Source organism: Amblyomma americanum, chromosome 9 (genome assembly GCF_052857255.1).
Source record: "Amblyomma americanum isolate KBUSLIRL-KWMA chromosome 9, ASM5285725v1, whole genome shotgun sequence".
NCBI classification, from domain to species: Eukaryota; Metazoa; Arthropoda; class Arachnida; order Ixodida; family Ixodidae; genus Amblyomma; species Amblyomma americanum.
Genome location: NC_135505.1, coordinates 64918261 through 64941700, shown reverse-complemented (window position 1 = coordinate 64941700; position 23440 = coordinate 64918261). Strand labels below are relative to the sequence as shown.

General features: G+C 45.1%; 1 protein-coding gene and 1 long non-coding RNA gene across 2 annotated transcripts in view; both read right to left on the bottom strand.

Annotated features, from left to right (window-relative positions):
• LOC144104472 (uncharacterized) overlaps window positions 1-8237 on the bottom strand; it is a 30147-nt gene extending 21910 nt beyond the window's left edge. The window contains exons 1-2 of the mRNA XM_077637511.1: window positions 8122-8237; window positions 6666-6969 (exon numbers count right to left, since the gene is read on the bottom strand). The gene's annotated coding sequence lies outside the window, so the exon portion shown is untranslated. The remainder of the gene's footprint in view (window positions 1-6665; window positions 6970-8121) is intronic.
• Window positions 8238-16270: 8033 nt separating this feature from the next.
• LOC144104898 (uncharacterized) lies at window positions 16271-22506 on the bottom strand. Its single transcript, XR_013308650.1, has 3 exons — window positions 22403-22506; window positions 19024-19114; window positions 16271-16436 (listed from the first exon to the last, which is right to left on the bottom strand). It is a non-coding gene; the product is annotated as an uncharacterized LOC144104898 (long non-coding RNA).
• Between the last annotated feature and the right edge of the window lie 934 nt (window positions 22507-23440).

Below are 23440 nucleotides of genomic sequence, written 5' to 3'. Positions count from 1 at the left end.
ACTAATACCGTATACTGGCGCCAACGACTATTTTTAACTTTACCCAACGTTTCGGGACAAACTCGGTCCCTTCTTCAGGGGTGACTAAAGTGTGCCAGCAGCATCACCAGCTCCCATGCTATGCCCACTACAAAAGAGGTCCTCCGAAAGGATTCAGTGTTTCGGATGTTCGCATGTTGTATTGCTGAGCACTTGTTCGCTGGCCTGATTTCCGGCTGCGGACGCCTCATTACGATGCAGCTGAAACGCTAATATGCCCGTGTAGTGATATCGGTCCATACGAAAAAGACCGAACTTCCCGAATTATTATTAATTAAGCACCTCATAGCCCAGGTATACTTCAGGATAGTTCGCTTTTATTAATGCTGCAATAAAAACTGGCGGCTCATTTTCTGGAGTGCAGCGATGTCAATGATCAAGCATACGTTGTTTTTGTTGGGAGTCGTTGACATTTCGGCTTAAGCTCTCTTGGAAAGGTTCATAACCCAAAGTGTGAATATAAACTTGCGATTTAAAAGTGGAGAAAAATACGCATAAAGACTGCTCTTGTTTATATTTTGGTTTCCCTCAAGTTAATTGCATGCTTATTTTATTTTGGGGCAGCAAAATATCTGGGGCCGAATCACTACCACTTGTTACCTTTGTGTAGTGTGTGATAAAAGACTGCTGAAGCTTGAAGCACAAAGTTCATTAAATAGTCAAGCACGAAGAAGCTGAACAGCAGCTGAGCAGTAGGGTTGGTTACAAAAATACTTTTAGCGGAGCTGCATTTTGTTAATTTCAAGGAAGGAACCTGGAGCTTTCGTGCCACTTCCACTTCACACTTTTGGTGTGGAACACGAGAGCATCTCACTGCACCAACATCACGCATGCATTCACAAAGCGTGTCTTCATTAAGACCGCTCCGCTGATATGCTGGATGTTAACGATATCCGATAACTTCCATCAAACTGGCACCTATACATCACTGGAAACTGCGCAGAATGGGAAACACTTCGTAAAAAGTGGCGCACGAGAACGCTGTTGTGCGGAAAAATTTTGTGGCTACTTGCCTGTTGTCGAGGTTCGAATTTCCAGGGCGCTGCTGTAGCCGGCGTTTTTGAGAGCCCCGAGTTGATTTTGCTGCATAGAGAGTACACATGCCTGAGAGAAAATAGACAGTGAAAAAATACTGTACTGCTCTTGACGTCTCGGCCGGGGCTGAAACTCGCCACACACTCGGCGAGTGAGGAATGCAGTACATAGGCCAAACAGACAAATCCTTCCGATTCAGATTTAGTAACTACCCTTCAGTCCCTCCCCAACCACCCTCTATCGAAGCACCTCGGGGAAAAAGGCCATGAGTTCGATAAACTGAAAGTAACAATTTACAGAGCGGCTTCATAAACACCTGTGAGCGCGAGCAACGAGAATCAGGCTTTATTTTTTAAAGTTAATACTGTGCAAGCAAGAATAAACGAAAGCCACGGCGACCTGTCCAATTTTCATATGTCGGAGACCTAGAAAATTCTAACCAATAAACAAAGCACCCCTGAATGAGTTGTCTGAGGTCATACCCTTTTTGCATGCCACAACTCATCCTCAGCTTCTCAAGCGGAGTTCACAAGGCTCCAACAGAGCCACAGCGAGACCGGTTTTCCTCGCATCGACTTCATACATACGGCTCACTTCGCTACGGTGTCATAGGGTGCGTTCCAATACCTCCCAGTACACGGCTACTTAGACGTCTAACTGGACAGCCGCCATCTTCGGACGCGTTTAAAAAAGGCTGCTGCTTGATGGAGGCGAAATTCTTGAAGTCCGTGTACTGTGAGATGTCAGTGCCCGTAAAGAACTCCAGATGGTCGAAATTTCCGGAGCCCTCGACTACGGCACGCCTGATAGCCTGAGTCGCTTTGGGACGTTAAATCCTCTAATCAAACCAAATTAAATATCATCCGCCCACCTGACTTTCTGCCAGCCTCATCTACGATTGCCTTCTCTTGTTATCTACTCCGTTACCCTTAAGGACCAGCGGTTATCTTGTCTTCGTATTGCATGCCCAGCCGAATCCCATTTATTTCTCTTGATTTCGACTACGATGTCATAAACACGCGTTTGTTCCCTCACCCACAATGCCCGCTTTCGTTCTCTTAACTGCTATCTCTCTCTTAACCCTCTTCTCTCTTAGCTCTTAACTCGTTTCTATAGCTCGCTGCGTTGCACTTAAGCTGAACCATTTTTGTTAGCGTAAAAAATAAAAATTACATTGAATTGTGGGGTTCAACGTCCGTATGCGAAACATGGGCTATGGGGACGCTGTTTAAATAATTTGTTTACGTGCATTTCTATGGGCCACACCCACCGCTGTGAGAGACACCTGGCGACAGCGGCGCCACCCCATCCTGCTTCTGTACCAGATCATGTTGGCCTATAAAAATTATGAGGTAACTGCGGCACCCGCATTGGAGGAATGCGTAAGCATTGACGCCTCCTTACCCTCTTTGCCTGTTTGCATAAATTATTCAAGTTCCATCATGGCCGATCTTGAGATTTCAAACTTGGCGCCATGCTTCGTTTTCAAATTTGGCGCCATGCTTCGCTCCGCCCACACTCCTGGTCTTTCAAATTTGGCGTCACGCTTTAGCTCCACCCACTTCTCATGTTTTGAAATTTGGCGCCACTTTTGCTCTGGCGCCGACCAGTTTGGACATTTTTAGCTCTAATTAATTACCCCACATGAACCTCATGATTTTCCCTGCGTGATTTTGTGATGTCCTGTCTAATGCAATCAATCTTTCTCTTATAGCTTAATTCATTCGAACGTTATGGTGATGACAAGCTTTGTGATGATACTAAACCGCTAACGAAGTCGTACAGTGCTTGCTTATTAAAAAGTAATATTCGCGGACAGGTTTCTGGGGCCGCAACGTGGAAGCTACGAGTGCGAGACACCGGCTTACAGAAGCGCGCTGTTCGCGAGCGCTCACGAGCCGAAGACTCAGGCCTGTGAGCTGGCGCCACGCAGCTGCCAATGCGCAGCCACTGGAAGCTTTCCCAGGGTATAGGCATGCTTGGCGGATTAAGTGCCAGCCTTGGAATTTCGAAAAAAATTCAGAACAGCTGACAGAGAATTTTTTGCTTTCGCGCATATATTTTGGCGTTATTGGTGATGCTTTGCTTGCTTTGCTTTGCTTTGCTAGCGATGCTTTGATTGCCGTTATGCTGGACTGACGTGAATAGTTCTTAGTTATAAATCTCGCTGCTTTATTTTGTATTGATTCCAGTTTGTGAATTAAGTACAATTGATGCGGGTTCCAAATTAAGGATGCGTATTCTAATTTTGAGCGGACGAGGGTAGTGTAGGCTAAATGTTTGGGGGCAGGATCAGCTTGGTGCAAGTGACGTCTGATGAAACCAAGTGCTTTAGATGATTTACTAACAATAGCATTGATATGGTTATTCCATGTTAGATCAGACGAAGAATGAACACCTAGGTATTTGACTGTAGAGACATTCTCAATGGGAATACTATTCATGGAATAACAATGATTTTGAAGCTGGTTATTGGTGGTGAATGTTATAGCCTGTGTTTTAGAGACGCTAATTGGCATTTGCCACTGTTCACACCAAGTGGTGATTCTGTCCAGGTCTGACTGCAAAGAGTTGGTGTCGTCAGGTTTGGTAATCTGTCTATATATAACGCAGTCATCAGCAAATAATCTAGTAGTAGAGGTAATAAATTCACTTATATCATTAATGCAGATCAGGAATAAAATTGGTCCAAGCACCGAGCCTTGCGGCACGCCAGATTTTACCACGGTTGGGGAAGAACAACACACATTTACACAGACATATTGGTAACGATTGGTAAGAAAGTTAGTAATCCAGGTGATAATTTGCTTGTTAATGTCGAGAGAATTTAGCTTCAGTAATAAACGATCATGGGGTACCTTATCAAACGCATTCGCGAAATAAATAAATATAGCGCCAATCCTTCATTTATCGTGCACAGCATGATGAAGGTCGGTTATTAATTCAAACAACTGCGTCTCACACGAACGACCATGCTGGAAACCATGCTGATTAGGGGAAAAGAACTTGTGTTCGATTAGGTATTTCATTATGGCTGATGATATGATATGCTCCAACAGTTTGCAGGGTATACTGGTTAACGAGATAGGTCGGTAATTTGTTAGCATGGATTGGTGACCGGATTTAAATATGGGAGTAACACGAGAAAGTTTCCAGGAGTCCGGTACGCACCCGGTGTGAAGGGATTGCTGGAACAAGGCAGTAAAAATGTGAGATACAATAGGTTTTGTTAATTTTAGCAGTTTAGGGCATATGCCGTCTGAACCAGGCGACGGGTTAATTTGTAGTCTGTCAATAGCTTCCTCTATCCATTCACGAGTGATGATCAGATTATTCATGGTGGCACTAATAGAAGTGAAGTTAAGATCAGGGGGGATTGGCATCTCTTCAGTGAATACGGAACTAAAAATAAATTAAATTCTGTTGCTTCTTGTGATGGCGAAAGGTGTTCGTCATCCTTTATAATTGATAAATTTCTAGCTGAGGACTTGGGATTTATTACTTTCCAAAATTTTTTGGTATTATTTTTAATAAAGCCAATATCTCGTGATTAAAAAATTTGTCTTTAGCTGCCTCAATCTTTTTCTTGCAAGCTGCTGCATGATTCCTGTAACACTCCCAATCACCATTCGAGGCAGTCTGTTTTGCTCAAGAGTATAAACGCTTCTTATTGAAGCATCGCTTTACTTGTGAAGTGAACCATGTATTGTGCATTGATGGGGCAATGGTAATTCTTGGAATATATTTATCTTTCAGTTCAATTAGCTTGTCATGGACTGTTCTCCAATTTTCCGTGCTGTCAAGATAAAGAAATGTGTTTAAGAATTCTTCGGAGAATGACGAAAGCTCGCTCAAGATTTGGTCGACATTTGCTCGAGTATAATCTTATATGACCTTATTTTGCATTTCAGGCTTTTTAATCGGTAGGGCGTACTCGCTGTGTATGACATTATGGTCGCTAATGCACTCTAGTACGTTGACATGCATATTTTCTGTCTCAGTTGTCAGCACCAGATCTAAGGCGGCAGTTCCACGCGTTAGACAGGATACGGTTTGGGTCAGATTAAACAAGGAAAGTAAATCAAGAAATGCCATACATTCGCGTTGTCTTGTACCACTAGTGGGTGCGCATGCCAGCCAGTCTATTCCGGGATAACTGAAATCACCAGCCAGGATTATTTCGGCGTTCGGGTACTTGTTTGCAAGAAAGCTGAGTGATTCGCCGATTTCGTCAACAAATCCGTGCATCTGGCGGGCGATAACATACACCGATGGCACAAGTAACAGCGGTCGATAAGTGCACCACAACCCACAAAATTTCCAAGTCGGAGCCGGTGTCCACAATGCGAGCTTGAAAGCAGTTTTGGATGGCAATTAACACGCCGCCACCATGAGAAGTCAGCCTGTCTTTTCTAAACAACGTGAAACAGCCTGAAAGTGACAGTTCGTTGTTCGTAACATCAGGCGATAACCAAGTTTCAGTGCCAAGGATAATATCGGCAGCACAGCATTCAATGAGAGCGCACAGCTTGTCTTGTTTGTTTAACAGGCTTCGGAAGTTGGACACGATGATGGACAGTGCCCCTTCAACTTTATTGTTTCTACGTCATTTGGGGCTGGCCGTTTCACGCTTCTCAAGTAAAACTACCCGATCTTGCGAGCTGTCATATATATACAGGTTGTTCAGTATCAGATTCCCGTTGCGCGCGCACAAAATCCCGGAGCTTTTTTCGTATGAATTGCATTCTTGGTGAAAAATCTTCTGCAATCCAGACCCGGGGCATAACTATGTCTTTGAGCTTGTGAGCGTTCCTTAAGATGTTACACTTGTCTTTGAAGTTCAAGAACTTTACTACTACAGGGCGGACATGATCTTGTTTATACTGTCCTACTCTGTGGGCTCGTTCAATTTCTCCTGCCTGGATGTCAAGATTTGCCGATGTAAATTCAGTGATTACCTTTTCTGTGTCTTTCCAATTCTCTTGTGAGTTTCAGCAATGACCTTAAAAACCAGGTTGTTCCTGCGCATCCGGTTATTCAGGTCATCAAGGACCAGATCTGCCTGCCCTGTTTGCCTTGACTCTATACATTTTAACAGAGCCTGAGATTCATTTATCAATGAGTTCACAATGTTGACGTCTTCGCGCAGGTCATCGACGACAGCAAGGCGATCCTCAATTGTTGAGAGCTGTCGTTTGATTTCTGCGACGTTCGTATGAATTTCTTTCTGTTTGCTAGATGTTTCCTTCTGGAACTTTTCACATGATGAAGCTAATTCTTTTACGAGGGATAGAATGTGCTCCGATTTGTCCGGGCCTGGATTTGTTTCCACGTCGCCAGCACAAACCAGTAGGTACGTGACACAGAACAAGACAGTAGGTAGGTGCCCACCCGGTTTCCACAAATGGCGCAGACCTGATGACCTCAACCATACCGGAGGCTGCGAGCTCGTCCCTCTATCGCGTGCGACAAAAGAGCCTATGCGGACACGATACGTGCACAGATCGATACCCATGCCCCAGTCAACAATGCACACGTGGGGTTTGCAGCCAGTAACAGGAAAGTAATGTCCGCAAGGCGGGCACACTCACCTACAAAATGTGAGCAGGACCCGTTAGCATCGAAAACACGGCTGCAAATCCCGATGAGCGCTTGTCTTCAAGGGTACTTGTACCGTGTCCACGGGCGCTGCAGTCGTTGCTGATGGCGTCTTCTGCGCAGTGGATGATGACGGCTCCTTGCGCAGGTAGGCGTAGGCGATAGTAACAGCGGCACGAGGCCGCCGAGTATTGCCGATGACTGGAAATCAGCAGGAGCGTGCCACAGGTAGGCGCCGAGCACCCGCTCTTGAAAGGTGGCGATGCTCGAACGAAGCGGGAACAGTGCGTGGATCACCTACAAACTGTGAGCAGGACCCGTTAGCATGAGGATGAGAATTAGATTTTTGCGGTGATCAGGTGGTGGCGGCTGGTTGACAAGCGGTTTGTTTATTTGGAGAGATATGGAAGGTGCCATTGTTCGGCAGCGGGAGCAGTCAGGCTGATGATGATATTCAGACACGTCAGGTGAGAAATCACAGACAATATTTCTCGTGTTTAAGAAACAAAAGTCGTGAAATTCTTTTAGCCCCAGACGCTCCACAGTTTTTCAAAATTTAAAGGTGCGTCCCAGAATCACGGAGAAAAAAAATCTAAAGTCAGCCTCATGCGAGACTTGCTGCATTAATAAGTTAGTTGGGAGTTTAATGACACACGAGCAACTAAGGCCAAAGAGCGCCAGAAAAATGTCTATTTAACTTTGTGTTGCCAGGAGCAAGAATAGAGTTCCCTTCCACCGTGATTGGCTACAGCTCCCGTTAGTGCCAAGGTATATCTTTTCAGTAAGTTATGCTGAAGTAAAAAATGAACGCTTTAAATGATGACAAAAAATTCTGATTCAATTTAAATAATCAATGACATCACAAATGGTACAATGGGATCATCCCTTAATAAAAGGTGAGGATGAACTGGTATGTAAAATTCATAAATTTTTTTAAAACACGTGCGACGATGCGCAAAAAAATATCAAACTGAAAGTGGGACAATGCAGTGCTGGCACGTTGGTGGCTGTGCTCCCAAAAACAATAAATTGTGTGTTAGGTGCATGTGTGTGCGATTTCTAGCCTGGCATAAAATCTGTTGATAAGTCTTTCCATTATCTTACACTTGCTGCCTTATGGAAATCCTTTTTAAGAGCCAATAACTCTTTCGCTACGGCAGAAATAAACCTGACACACGTTTTTTAACCTTTGCCTTTCGCACGCAAAACATACCCATCACAACTTATATACCTTGATTTGTACCTCATTGAAAGGTTCCGAAATAGCGCTGTGCGCGAAAATGCTGCCTCTGCCAGGACGTTTTTCGTACCTCTTTTACCCCAAAATATTATTATTTTCAGAGAACAAAATTCTTCGAATAATGTGTACGTAACATACAAAATAATACCAAAAATTAAGAATCTGAAACACACATTTGGATTCCCGTTCATTCGAAAGCGATCACTCACCGGGCCACTGTAGTACAACGGTGGCTGCGCTGAACTCTCGTGGCTGAGTGGCTGGCTGGCAGCCTTACGCGTTGCAGGCATTCCAGGCGCAGCACTGGTCTTGTTCTCTGTCTGAGCTGTGCAACGAACATCTTACATAAGACTTCATCATGGCAACTGCAACCACACACAACGAAGAAGCACATCTATCATAAATGTGCACCGCTCGGACGTATACTCCTCATGACTTCTCAGTGGTTGTTTCTTCCCCATGTAACCTGTAAGGACTGGGAAGATCTGACGCGTCTTGCCCAGTAGTTCATTAACGGCACATATCGCTAGCTTTCCGCGTCCATTCGACGATTAGTTGAAGCAGGTCCTCGCTCCAGTAAAATCTACTTTATCCCTTGCAGACAAGCATTATGTTCTACAGTCGAGAAATACCTGGAAATTGCTGTGAATTCGTCACGAACCTCCAGTTTAAAAAATAACATGATTACTTCAAAAACATTACGAATTGGCGCGCGGCGCACACTTCAACGTAAACAGATTTGCTGCCCAATTCTTTAGAAGATATACGTTTGTGCCCAATTAATTACTTTCTTTACAGTCCGAAGCTGTTTCTGTAACGAGACAGATAGAGTGTCCTTTAAAAAAAAACACCGCATCACGTGAGAGAAGAAAAATTTACAGCTGCAGACTATCTTCTGCCATTAAAGAAAAGAGATCCTTTTGTGTGGCCACGAAATGGCTCTACTATTTTGTTCCGTCCAGCAGATATTTCCAATGTGGCCGGTCTCACTATAGCTTCGAGAAAACAGCTCCAGAAGCTTAAATAGCAAGTTTTAAATGTCGCGTGCACATCTGTAGACTCCATGCCGCAAACGGTTTTGCTGAAATGCAGTCTGGAGACTTCTTGGGCAAGATCGTCGACAAGCGCTGTTCGAAAACTTCAGACACATTCCCAAAGCGTTATATTCGCAGGTGCAGGTTAAGCACCTTACCAATCGGCCAAAAAAGCTCATGTATTCGGTCACGTATAGCCTATACATATATACTTACATACATGCCAATGGATGGAGTGGGCCCAGGGACCCAGTTTGGCCAGAGACCTTTTTCGCGCACTCACTTGCCTGAATGCCTTCCTTGCCCTTCTCTAATTTGCTTTGCCGGCCAGGGGAGCGGAGTTCGGTTGCTTGAAGCTGGCGCTAAAGCCACGATACGAGTACACATTATATATCACGTATCTTTCGCTACCTTTGTGTCGTTTACCACGTAGACCACGATATGCATGTGACACTGTAGTTCAAGGTTACTGGTGGAGTCGGATATAAATTCCTTCCAGGAGACTTGCTACTATGTCGCCTGTCCAGCAAAGATAGACACGAAACCTGCACTGCGATGTGCGGACGTCGAGGTGGCCGCGACAGGCGTTAACCAGGTGCAGGAATGACTCAGCTCCAATTGTAAATAGCCCTGAAATATGATACAAGAACGACTGGGCCACAGGAAACGCACGCCTCGGTTCAAGGTAACAGCTGTATATTGCCTCAGCGGCGTGAAGATACCAATTTTTCTTAGGCGCGTGCCTTGTCATGCTCATTTCTTGAGCTTCACTCCGAAACGATTACCGCAGTATGCGGATGTATCGAATGTTGTGAATGTCAATGTGCAAGTGGCATAACCGTCCTGGCTAGCTCTTTAAAGTGTTCTGTATAAAATTGTATAGAAAGGATGTGCTACACCTAGCAGCGATTTATCTTGTTCTGAGAAAATTTATCAATAGTTTACAAAACGGGGAGCTCGAGGGCGCATCATCCACCATATTTTTGCAGCCAGGTTTTTGCTCCAGTATGTATAGATAGCTTTTTTTTTTAATTCCGAGTGTACTGTGCATCATCGAGATCGAAAGTGATTCCGCGATCTCATGGGCATTGATTAGTGAAATCGTGGCTTTTCAATGCTTTATATTTCCATTAACTGTGAAAATTTGCTCAAATTTTACACGTCTCTGTAAAAATGCTTACTGGCACAGTGGTCAGGGTATATAATAAAATCGTCTGTTGAGTCTTGAGGCTTGAACAATGTATTCAGGCTAAAAAATACTCGCTTTCAATGGAAACAAAATATGGCGAAGAAAGTGGTACCCTAGCTAGCGGCTTCTGATATGTCGAAGCCTGAAAATTCAGAGACACTGGTGTTGTCTTTAAATATCGTTATATTTCCTTCCGTATTATATTAGCCCTCAAACGTGGAAGAATACTGCGTACGATGCACGGTTTTTAGGTAGATCAGTTGACGGGACCAGCATAGACGATATGTTTCACCCTGTGTGGTGCTCACGAGGAAGAAAATTCAGGGAATTGTGTATGCGCTGTTGTATTGATATTCCAAGTTCTCTACCACACTACAGCTGAGATAATTGCCGCACGCTACTCACTGAGAACTAAGGACTCACCCTACCATTGCAGTGGATGTAAGGAAGTCAATGGCTGGCTGGTCACTTGGGACTTTCCTCCAGACGCGACGAAAGTATTCTATGCGGCACAGTGGTGGTCCACGTCGGCCGGGCTGCGGAAAGAGAATCTTACGTGAGCTTCCACCCACTGAATTGCACGAACACGGACTACAAGCTGTACCGCGCATTCTGTAGAACAATGGTACGTTGCGGGCACGAAATCTGCGGAGTGACCTGTATTGTGTGAACTCTGAGAATACATATATAACACTTTTGAAGCGAAAGGTTCACTACGCTAGGGAAAGCCATGTGAGCCTGGGGTCAAGTGTGGCTACACGCCTTACCATATGTGGTCCTCCTGGGTTTCGCACCACTTGACTTTTGACCTTTCGATTTGCGGGCAGAGAACGGTAGAACAGGCCGCAGCGTTCATTGGGTGACCAACCTTTCGAGATCAAACATTAACTGCATGCCACCTGGAAGGGTGGCAGGGTGGGCGCGCTGCTAATCCAGTGTGCGGAACGCACTCAACGTTATAGACGCCAAGCCGCGTCTGCTTCCCGATACACCACTGCTTTCGCTCTCTAACCAGGTTTAGCAGTTGTTAAACCGCAGCTAATTTTTTACATTTGCCTTTTTGAGCGCAGCCAGATTTCCACTTGACTGTGTGCCAGCAGTGTTCTGATTGGCGGATTTTATACAGGCATCTACTGCGCATGCGCAGCACTGCCAAACACGCACACGAGCTGAATCAGGCTGCAGACAGTGAAAAGTTCTACAGGTCCTTGGTGCTCAAGGGTACTAGTCAAAAGGCACGTTGTTTATACTTTCTTTAGCACAGTACACATGTCTTTCAGCTTAATGAATGATCGAATTAGCAACTTTTGTTTTTGAAATCCCGTTTTAGATAACAGAGTCTGGGAATAACACTGGTTACGGCTATCAACACTGCCGGCATAAGTGGAAAAGCCGTCCAAAAAAGAGAGAAATCAGTCGTAACGAAAATACGCGGTATCACGCCTTAGAAAATTGGTCTACAGAGAGTCTGTAGACTGCGCAGACTATTGCCTTCCTACATATTCTTTTGTGTGTATTCATAGTCTATAGACTGTTACCTACAGATAAAATTCTACTAAAAGTGTATAGCCATAGATCTATAGATTTGTATATATACTGTCTATAGAATTTCCTTTGCCTAAAAACTATTCTCTATGGTTTGTCTGCAGAGAGTCTATAGATTTTACAGGCAGATGTCTATGAACAGTCTATAGACTGTATAAAGAAATTTTTGTGAGTGTTAAGAGCACGGCAAAGATACGAGGTTATCTCCGCCAGTCTTCCCACCGGGCGTTGTTCCTATTTTGGCAACTACATGCTTAGCGCTAGAGCAGCCATTGTGTGCAGTCAGTGCCCCCTGTAGCTCGCACCATGCACCGAAACAGTGGCGGAAACAGGGTTACCTTGTGAACGGCTACCGCAAGCGTCTGTGGTGATCCCCAGCGGTGGCTTGGTTGGAGGCTCAGTTGGCTCCCTGCTGAACAGGCACGGTTTCAAGCCCTGTAAGTCAAGGAAATAATGGGAAGAAATTTAGGGTTCCGGGGAGCTGGAAACAGTTATTCTCCACGAGCACTCGTTTCCATATCTGACACCGCAAAGATTGACAGCCTGACTACTGCAGCACGACTCGTGGCACTATTCTATCTTCGATCAGGTCGGTGAAAAAGTATGCTCTAGTTTAAATTCATTTGTCTAATTTAAAAGGGCTAGAAAGTTTTTTTATGCAATGAATATATTAAGAAACTTCGATTTCCATCTTTTTTTCCTAACATAACTGGCTACTCGTTATTCGAAGGCACACACCGAATGTTCGCAGCCGGCGCTACTCCAGACGAACGAATGTTTATGGGTGTGCGGGGGTTTAACATCCCAAAGCGGCTCAAGTTATGAGGGCCTCCGTAGTGAAGGGCTCCGGAAATTTTGTCCTCCAGGGGTTCTAAGTTTAATGATAATGAGTAATAAATAATGATGTTATGTGCCGTTATGAAGAATGATGTCACACCGTTTGTTACTAAACACAATTAGGAAATTAATTAGTGTAGTGAAAAAGATCCTAAGAGTAGGTTGTTACACCACAATCTGACATCTGCTTCCCAATAAATATCAACAGAAACCTTGCGTAAAAATGACAGAAAACTGTATCTGACGTATATATAACTAAAGGTTCTGGATTTAAAACTACGTGGAGATCAAACGGCGGAAGTCTCGGAAAACAATTCAATATTCAGAAACCGCAGGATTTGTATTTGTATGAGCATTGCACTTATAACAATTTATAATGTGACGCTTCTCAAGGTATTTCAGCCAACCTTTGCATTTAATCATTCAGTTTACTTTAATAACCGTGCCAGATTACATTGCTCTATGTCAGATAATAAATTTCACATTCGATCCCCACTTCACCCCAAATCATGAGCGGTTCTTGATTGCCTAAACAGAAGAAAAAACTGCGCTGAAACACGGGACGAGAAACAACACGAGAGCACTACGCGCCGACTAGCAACTCGTTTTTATTCCAGCTGTATATATCTCGATTCTGGCGAAATAAATAGCAGTTGCTTCTTTCATGTCCTGTGCTTCTGCGTTGTTTTGTTTTCTTGAGCATAATTCGACATCTGGCTAAAGTCTCTGCCTTAACACCAATTAAACAAACCGGTTGAAAAGCAGTGCGTTTAAACTTAACCGTCTCCTACAGAACCTAAACGATTTCTAATGTATTAGAGATTGGTGGAAGTAGAAGGTTTAAAAGCAGAGTATGGGAAGTTGCCAAAGCCAGAAGGAAAGCAACTCCCTCATCTGGTTTCGGAGCGCATACTTCGCCGTAAGTAAACTAAGAAGTAAGGATGTACTCAAAATATAAGCTAGGAGCTTCAGTGGGATTGCAGGTCAGCTACGATTACGGAAAAGCGTGTACTGGACATCGCGGACAGGGATTTTTCAACGTCAATTCCCCTCCCCTCGCCATAGTAGCGTGACAAAGGCTGCAGGACTGCCTCGAAAAAGCCAAGTCTGCATGCGGTGCAGGTACACGAGACGACGCAGTAGGCTTTGAAGAACACTCCTGCACTTACCCGCTGGTGCCTTCCGGGCTGCGAAAAAGTGACCGAAAGTCAGGTTCCTTCGTTGCATAGTAGAATCGCAAAGGTAGAGAAAAAAAGAAAGAACAAAGACGAAAAGAAGCACCCTCGTAACTCTCAAGGCGAGAAGTGCGAAAGAATTTCCGAAAGAAGCGCTTGAAAAAGCGAACCTGATGCAGCTATCAAATTGAAGAAGCTTCAGCAAAAAACAGCGTGTATTACGTCTGGATGCATGAAGCTATAGCTTGGTGCACAAAGCTAAAAACTAGTTTCGAATTTTTTTGTCAATAGATTTACATTTTTGCCGCTATATTTTGCACACGCGAGGTGCCACGGTGTCTCTAGTATTCCCTGTGATTTCCCAGGAAGGAAACGGAAGACCTCAGAAGCCCGAAAAGGCAACAAAATAAAGTAGAAATGTCGCAAATCTGGCCAGTTTCCGCGCAGCAACCGAGACACCTAGAATTCACTTCTCAGTTGATTTTTGAAGCTAGAACATATGACCGCCCAGTTCCGGTCAACAGCTACAAAGTGTCTACTGCTCTCGACGTTATAATAACATCCATAGACCGAAAAAATTAGTATGTGGATTTGCTCAGCTAATACGGCATGTAAAAAGCGACAGCTGTCGGCGTTCTGTGTTCATTGGCGTTGGCGTTGACAACTCTCTACACTCCGATGATTTTGAGGAAAGGATGAGCGCATAACTGGCTCCCTGTGTCAGTAGACGCCTCAATAACGGTTTCAGGTTCGTGGCGGTGGTGAGAGAGAGATGTGGGCTGCATGCATTACCGCTGTCAACATTGACACACACTCGGAACAGCAGCGATAGGCAGCACGCGGCGTTCATTGGGTGACCAACCTCTCGCGATCAACCATTAATTTAACTGCCACCTGCCAGAGTGGCATGGTGGGCGCGCTGGCGGAACGGAGTCTGTAGAACGCGCTCAACGTTACAGATGCCAAGTTGCGTCTGCTTGCCCAGATACATGACAGCTTTCGCTCTCTAACCAGGTTCAGCAAAAGTTAAACCGCAGCTAATTTTGTTGTATCGATAGCTATATTACGGCAGCATTTCGAGCCTTCAGCGTGGCGGCGCCGTGGCTACCGTGGGTAGAAGGTGTTTGTGGGTAGAAGGCTCTGGAGTAATTTGTACAACCTGCGTTTCTTTAAATCGCACTGACAAACCAGCAGACGGGTGTTTTTTTGCCTCTAGGCCTCCGAGACATGTCGCCGAATCGGCCGGGATTGCCGGTAAGCAAGTTAACACAGCGCAGAAAATCATAAAGTAGAGGCCGCACAAAATGCACAAATAGTTTTGAGCCTGACGAGGAAAAAAACGGATCCGTTGGTAAGGGATGCGCCTTTTATCAAGGTAGGTAAACCGTACTGTGAATACATGGCAGGCACTGTTCGCTTGTGGTCGTAGGCGCCAGCACTTTGCGTCTTGAAACAAACAACCTTGCTTGCATTGTAAGCCTACAGCGTACAGACTCTTCCTTCTTTTATAGAAAACTGGCGTCGCGCACCGGGGACTATGCGCGAAAGACGAGGAAATGGTCGCGACGTTCTGCGCGGGAAAGCAGTCATCTAGGCCGAGGGGAGACCAGCCAGTCCAGCGCTGTATCATCATCATCACAATCATCATAATAATAATAATCAGCCTCACTACACCCACTGCAGGGCAAAGGCCTCTCCCACGTCTCTCAATTAACCCCGTCTTTTGCCACTTGCACCCACCCTATGCGTGTGAACTTCTTAATCTCATCCGCCCACCTAACCTTCTGACGCACCCTGCTACGCTTGCCTTCTGTTGGAATTCACGCCGTTACCCTTAAAGACGAGCGGTTATTTTGCCTTCGCATTACATGCCCAGCACAACACCATTTCTTCCTCTTGATTTCGACTAGAATGTCATTAACCTGCATTTGTTCCTTCGCCCACTCTGCCGGCTCCGGTCTCTTTACGTTACAACTTTCATTTTTCTTTCCATGGCTCGCTGCGTAGTCCTTAACCTAAGCTGAATGATTTTTGTTAGCCTCCGCATTTCTGCCCTGCAGGTGACTGCCGGTAAGATGCTGCTGTTGTACACTTTTCATTTGAGGGACATTGATAAACTGCCATTCATGATCTGAGATAACCTGCCATATGAGCTCCACCCCACTTTTTCTTATCGTTCTAGTTATTCCCTCTCACGATCTGGATCAGCTGTCACTACCTGCCCTAAGTAGACGTGTTCCTTCACCACTTCCAGCACCTCGATGCCTATAGTGAGCTGCTGGTCCCTTGCTAAACTGTATATGCATCCCAGGAGGCTAATCTTCCACCGGACCCTAAAGGGCACCTACGCCCACAAATTTACAGGCGGGAATGCAACTCTTCGGGCAACTTAGTTTGCGTGTTCGAAAAGAAATGGGATCTCTTGCACTTTGTGGCTCCCCAGATGCGTGTGATATGTGGCTTATGGTTAACGGAATGCAATTCTTCGGTAGGAGAATGCGTCGGCTCTGAGCTACGTTTTTCAAGAGAGGCAAGGGCTCACCATTCGATCTTTCCTTCGGCGCAACAGCGTGTATGGGCTTGGACATGTTATTCGAACTCCGCTGGCTCGAGCGACGCCACGTTTCACCAAGCTGTGTCGGTTTGCACGCCTTTCCTGGCCAGGTATCGGAGTACACCTGGGGCATTTGGTGCCTCCGACGGCTGTTTCCATGACGAAAAAAAAGCCGCACCCGTCACCTGGGCTGCAAGAGTGCTTGATATGCAGACAAACCTTAAAAGTGCCTCTGTATTGATTCATGTCGTTGTCATAAACATGCGATCACGTACTACCTGTATAGTACCCATCCCTATGAAAAACTATTACCATTAAAAAGCAGCATGCTGTTACTTCATATGCACTTGCACTAACATCATTACGGTAAAGCGTAGTTTAAGTTAGCTTACAAGAGAGGCGAATTTTAACAAAGTACCACCTGAACCATGGAGTGTGTAGCCTATTTTAAGCATACCAGACGGTTTTACATGCTGCATGCTAGAGAGACAGAGAACATAAAAGGATGCGCTGCGCCGTATCACATCGTACATGTAAATAAATACGTTGTGCTCAATAACGCCTCCTTTAACCCGACCGTTAGCTTGTAGCATGGTAGCTTCAGATCCTTATGAGACCTTTAAACCAACACAACACAACATTAGTCCGGCCAAGGTAGGATTCAGTCCATGTTAAAGAGGCCTAAATAGCCCGAGAATGCATCGCCTTCAAAACAAGCATTCTGAAACGACATAAAGAAGACCTTGCTTGTCACCGTTTGAAACTCTTTTGCGAAATGTGCTGCTGCCGTGTTGTTGCTGGGAAAATAGTGACCTGCCAGATACTCTCACTTGGCATGTACGGGCAGGCGCGGAAAAAAGGAATGCCCCGCAGCGGAATTGTGAGCGATCTTACCCATGAGGAATTAGCCGCTGGTGTCACTCTTTTTCTACAACCAATGACTTAGTGCACAGGTACCGCATCAAAAGAAGTGTCACTGCCCTAAAAGCAACAAACATTTGTTTGCTATAACATGAAAGCGATATCACCTGCTCTAATCACAACCTTTGGGTAGACTTCAGTGACCTCGCCTTAGAGAAAAGCATAGCGCTCCTTATTCAATGTTCGAAATGGCGTTTATGTGAAGCGCAGCACAAGGGTAACAAGTATTTTTGCGTTGAAATGCGCGCCATTCAATTTAACTGCTTTTTACAGTTTACAGAACAGCACTTTAATGACTATAGAGTAAGAGCTGCGCGCCTCCCAGCGTACATCTAGCAATTCCTCCAGATCACTGCCCACTGTTCCCAGATCACTTTTCTGGTTTCGCCAAAGCTCTGCCTTCCGCGAAACAAACTGTACGTGCTTTATGTGGCATCGTAAACTCGCACTACACTTCTCGTGGATGTGTTGCGCACAGGGTACACAAACTTTGTCACATATTTCACAGCAATCAAGAGCCACAGTCCCGCTGAGTTCTGTTTATGTAACATTCCGGCAAACCCGTTCATGCTTGCTTCTGTGTGCAGCTCAAGGGCATCTTAAAAACCACACAACTGAACTGTGAGTGCCCCAGTCAATGCGGTATTCTGTGTATGCGTCGAGGTACCTGTTTGGTCACCAACGTAACTGTGGTTAACTGCTGATCCTGCCCAAGCTCTTCATCATGAGCGAACGCACTTCCTCTCATAGAATCCTGGTCATAGTGCTTGTTGCTCACCTCTTCAGAGAATCCTCATCCCTATGTTATTTGGACGTCATAGAAATGCAGGCCTCTCGCGACCGCTGGTCAACAAGAATTTCTTCCCTTGAGTCTTGCCGTTCTCACACAGCAGACTCCTTTCGTTAATATAGACTGTTACGGATTCGCCTTTAAACGTTTTTGAAATATCTTCCGGCTTTCTATCGTGCTTGTGTAGCGCATCTTGAACATCATCTTGAATTCTCCCTTAGTTTTTTTCCAAGCAACAAGGCTTTCGGCGATGGCCCAAACACAAAATCGAGCTCGCCCCTTAACATGCAACGGAGCTGTTTTTAGTCAGAAGCGATGATCCGAACATCGGCCGGCCACTCAAAATTGTCATTGTGGCGACGCTCTAGAGCAAACTAGGTTCCGTGCGTGAAGCCCCCACAGTCCCCAAGTCCTTAGAGAACCTTTCTTAAATCGGCCATTACGTGGAACGTCTCGCTTTTCCTTCTTGATGACCTCTCCGAGTTTCTTGCTCCGTTCTAGCACGAGTGTCGCTCTGTTTGGAACAGCCGCCTGCCAGTGCAGGGGTCATCACGTGAACACTACACCAGTGGTCCTAAGCAGTTCCATCTGAATCTCGCGTTACACTGTCGTAACCTAACTGTGAATTTTTAGTTGTTGCTATTAGTTTCGGTTCTGGCTGCGCCTTAGTGGGCGGCGCATGCATGACGACACACTCACTCTAGCCTCTGAAGCGTCGGCGATCACATGCGGTACGATTTTTAGCGACATACGTGGACGCTAATATTTTTGCTCTTGCTCGAATTCGGTGTTAACCGCGGCAGGTCTCTGTGTGAATGCAATACCTATTATAGCTATTACCTGTCACCCCAATACTTATTATAGCTTCAGTGGCAGCTGCTGAAGAAACAAGCTGAATGATTTGGTGTGTGCACCCAAAGAATGGCACAAACTGAGCAGGTGCTAATTTGTGCAGGAGACTCGTAGGAGGGGCGGATACAGTTACGGTTCTTTCTTGCACCAGGAATAACCGCACTCCTGTTTGCAAGTCGTGCCTGACTCAGCAGAATAAGAGAAGAGAACTTACCCCTGCCTGAAGATGTTCAGCAGGCCGAAAGCACTGCCTTCGGTCCCGTGATGAAGTCGGCATCGGTGCACGGTGCCCAGAAGAGCGCCGACTGCGAGAAGGCATTGAAAGAAATTTGCGTCTACATGGCAGTATAATTGCCTATTTCCTCTCACCTACCATTAGCCAGCGTGGAGTTAAATTTCTTCCTAAAAATTAGAGCTGTCGCTCTTCTGTGATACGCCGTTAATTATGGCTAAGCGCGTTCAAATATAACGAAAAATGTGGGACGGCGCAGAGGCACCAGCGTATAAATGCTGGAAACTACAGAATGCTGCCTAGCTGCTGCTCTGGAAATCAGTCGCAGTCGACAGCTGCTGGCTGTTATGTGCGATGGCAGATAGAGGGCTGTGATGATCCCAGGAGGTAAATGTAAGTTTTCTTTTGAGCGTTACCTCTTACTCATAACGTTTCTTGATTTCTTGGACTCTGCTACCAGCTCTCTTCGGCGTGGAATTTTCCTAGTCCGAGGAATTCAAGATGGCGGCCCCATAGTAAATCCATATAGCAACCCAACTGGCGATTGATTAGTGACGCCATTAGTATACAAAATTGGTGACTGATGAGGTCGCTGATATACCCAATTGGTGATTGATCGGTGACGTCACTTATCAATCCAAGGTGTCGGCCAATAATGGTATTTAATTTATGACTTCAGTAACTCTTCCAAGAGGCGGCCGGCTTGGGCGACGTCATAATCCAAGATGGCGGGAAAATTCGGGTGCCAATGACGACGTAAAAATGCAATGTGGCGTACAGAAGCCAAACCACGTGATTATGAAGTATATCAAATCTAGTAAAGTCAACAGCTAACGCTCGTTACTGCAACGTCTTCCAGACAGTGGCGGCAACTTTTTTTTCCACAGTTATGGCAAAATCGTAATCATCCACGCACTGAATTCCATTTATCCAGAGCTAGTTGGTGCCACATCTGTTGTGAGCCAGCTCAGCTCTCAGGGCCAGCATTCAATCTCGCCTATAAGAATGCAAGATCTGTTGCTTTAATGCACGGTCGACAAAGAGGACACCACACTCCAGGACACGCGAACGCCTTGACCGTGTTTGGACTAGCGAAACACTTACCCGTGTAAAGCGGACAACTTTAGTGCTTTACTAAATCACAAATTTCGCCCAATTTCCTTATTTAACAGGATTTCCAAGAATTACTGCCGTTCGCCAGCTAAGAGTTCTACAAAACTCCTTTGCAGAAGAAATACCTCCCGCAGCAGCAGTACTACGCAGAAAAGCAGGAAACTTCGTTAAAAAGAACATGCTGTCGTTCAGCAAGTGTTTTATTCAAAGATTTCAGTTAGATGAGACACTTGCACTGTAGTTCCATTGTGACTGGATCCAGCTTTTGGGGCACTTCTGACAAACTCGTGGCTTGCGGGTCGATGCGTGAGTCAATGCCTTATTTATCGACTGGTTACTCAAGAGCGGTAACATTTTCTGCAAAAGGATCCTAATTTTAGTACAAATGGACAGCCTTAACAAGGTTTTGCCCTTACGAACATTGCATTTTACGAAATAAAAACTTTTTCACTGTTTTATAGTAGTAATAATTTCTACCTGCATGTAGTGAGGTTCCGGACTTAACAAAATTCTAGACAAAAAGCAATTACTGCCTTTTTTTCTGGGCGTGGCGCAGGTATTATGCCGTTTGATAATATCCGACGAAATCTGAACAGTAGAGGTCATTGTAAGCCAATTTCTCACATAATAAATGATGCGGCGATTCCTTCTCAGCTGGGGGTTTTCAGGCAAACAAGAATTTGGGATGCGCAAGCCGCAAAATACACATCGCTTCATTTAAATAAAAATGAATAAGCTTGTCGTTCGACATTTTACCGTGATATACACGGTTGTTATGTTGCATACTGAGACCGATTTTTTAATGAAAAAGAAAGACAAACGAAGACAGAACTTGACAGGGCAAGTAAGTAATGCGTGCGTTGTCTGTTACAATGCTTCAAAATGTTGCTGTTTATGTACAAGCAATATTTGGTTGTTTTGGCCTGGACTTTAGGATCACATCCAACAGTGTTAACGTGAGACATCACTTGTATGATTTTAGTCAATATAAAACAAGTCGATTTTGAATCTCATTGAGCAGGTGGGTGTTCACTGAAAAAAGCTCTGAGTCATGCTAATTGCGCGTAGCGCTTTTATTTTAGAAATTGCTGTCATCCCTTCTAATAGTTATATCTCTATATTTGTCTCTCTGTGTAATTTTTTTCTGGTGTTGAGTTTGTAGCAATATCTCTTTTTTCCCATTGTTTTGCCTATGTTCGCTGCCTGCCAGGCGCTGCCACTCAAGCCTTTTCAGGCTTTGGTAGGCCTGATTTTTGGTGTAAGAGAATTGACGTACTACCTATCTAAAAAAAGAACTCGCCCAAAGGAAAACTTTGCTAGCTACAGGAAAATTAATACACGGATTCTGCAGTGTTACTGACTTGCAGGAATTAAAGTTTTGTACCGCGTCATGCTTGTGGCAGAATTTGCAAATAAAACTCTCAACCACCTTTTACGCTTCTATTCACTTTTTTTTTGTAGTGCCAAGCATGCCTGTGTAGCATCTGCAGAGCACTTTCGAACAATCGCACTACGAATTCCTTCCCGAGTCGCTCAGGTGTGTGGAGACGATTGGACAAGCTGAAGTAGTGGCCAATGAGCGAAGTGCTGCATATTCGTGTTCGATATTACAATATCGTGTGAAGTAGCCCTACAAATTCACAGCAGCATAGGTACTATAGTCACCCAAAATTTTCAGGTCAAGGACTCGAAAAGCGAAGATGACTATGGTGTTGTACTACGCCTAATATGTGCCGACCCCATAAAGCTTCAAAAATTTTTTGCTGAGAGCGGATGTTTTATCACCGCGATGATGAGAAAAAAATGAAACACAGGTGTGGTCACCACCAGACGCTTTCGCAAGTAATTTTCAGCGCTTCGAGAGAGGTTTTGGTAGCTCGGATCTCCGAGTCAAGGCCACATCAGTTTCCGCTCGCAAACGGTGATCACACGCAGCTTCTTTCGCTCTTTGAGGCCAGTGATGGAAAAATTTCTATCCATATTGCTCGGAAATAAATGCATGTCATCCTGCCGGACACACATCAACAAAGTCAGAAAAGGCCGTGCTCAGTGTCTCTTCAAAACTGCTCACAGATATCAGACTAACATCTACATCCTATTCGGATGACTGTTCAGCTTATCGGGAATCTTCATTCTGGTTACCACTGATAACAATATGCGCCAGGGAGCAGACTTCACCGAATATTCTTCGGCATGTCCTTATTTCAACGCAACGGTGCGACCGTTGTCTAGAAAGGCAAGTGCTCACCATTCGCTTTCCTTGGGCGCTGCGAATGTGGACCTGCCGCGTCGGCGCGGACATGTTATCCGAACTCGGCTGTCTTGAGCCACTCCCCATCGCACCAAGTTCTGTCGGTGTTCACGGCTTTCGTGGCAAGTACCAGGTGCCGGGGTATGACAGGGGTACTGGGGTCATCAGCCGGCTGTTTCCACGATGACAACCAGGGCTGCAAGAGTACTTGATATGCAGACAAACCTTAAAAGTGACCCTGTATTGCTTTGTGTCGTTTCAACCAGTATGCAATATCATACAACCTGATGTGTTGCCTACTGCTATCGAAAACTATTACAATTCAAATGCAGCATATCATTACTTCATGTCCACCTGTACCAACGATATATGATGAAGCGCAGTGTTAAGCCTGATTATGACACAGAGAAACTTCCACAAAATGGCGTCTGAAGAAGAAAGCATGCAGCCTATTTTAAGGAGTGGTCTTATTGGGGAAAGGAAATGGCGCAGTATCTGTCTCATGTCTTGAGGGTCACCTGAACCGCGCCGTAAGGGAAAGGATAAAGGAGAGAGTGAAAGAAGAAAGGAAGAAAGAGGTGTGGTAGCGGAGGGCTGCAGAATAATTTCGACCATCTGGGGATCTTTAACCTGCACTGACAGTGCACATACTGGAGCGTTCTAAGTGCGGCACACCACTGGAAGAGGTAACAAAAAGGACGCCCCTTATCGCGCATCAAATGTAAACAAATACATTGGGGAAAATATTCTCCACGATGTGATTAAGGCCTGTTCGAATAGGCCTACATGAAACTAGATTGTGGCGCCTTATACAGTACCCTTCTCAAACGATTCAAAACAACGCCTCGTTTGCTACCGTTTGACGGGGCAGGCGTCGCAGTGCACTGCATAACGCGTAATGCGCTGCTTAAATGATACCCTCCTCGAAGTCCAAAAAGGTCCACTGAAACATTTGCAGGAGGACCGTAAGAGTCAAAACACCTTGCTTTGAGTACAAAAACTTGATGAAACTTGGCAATTACTACGCTGAGCATA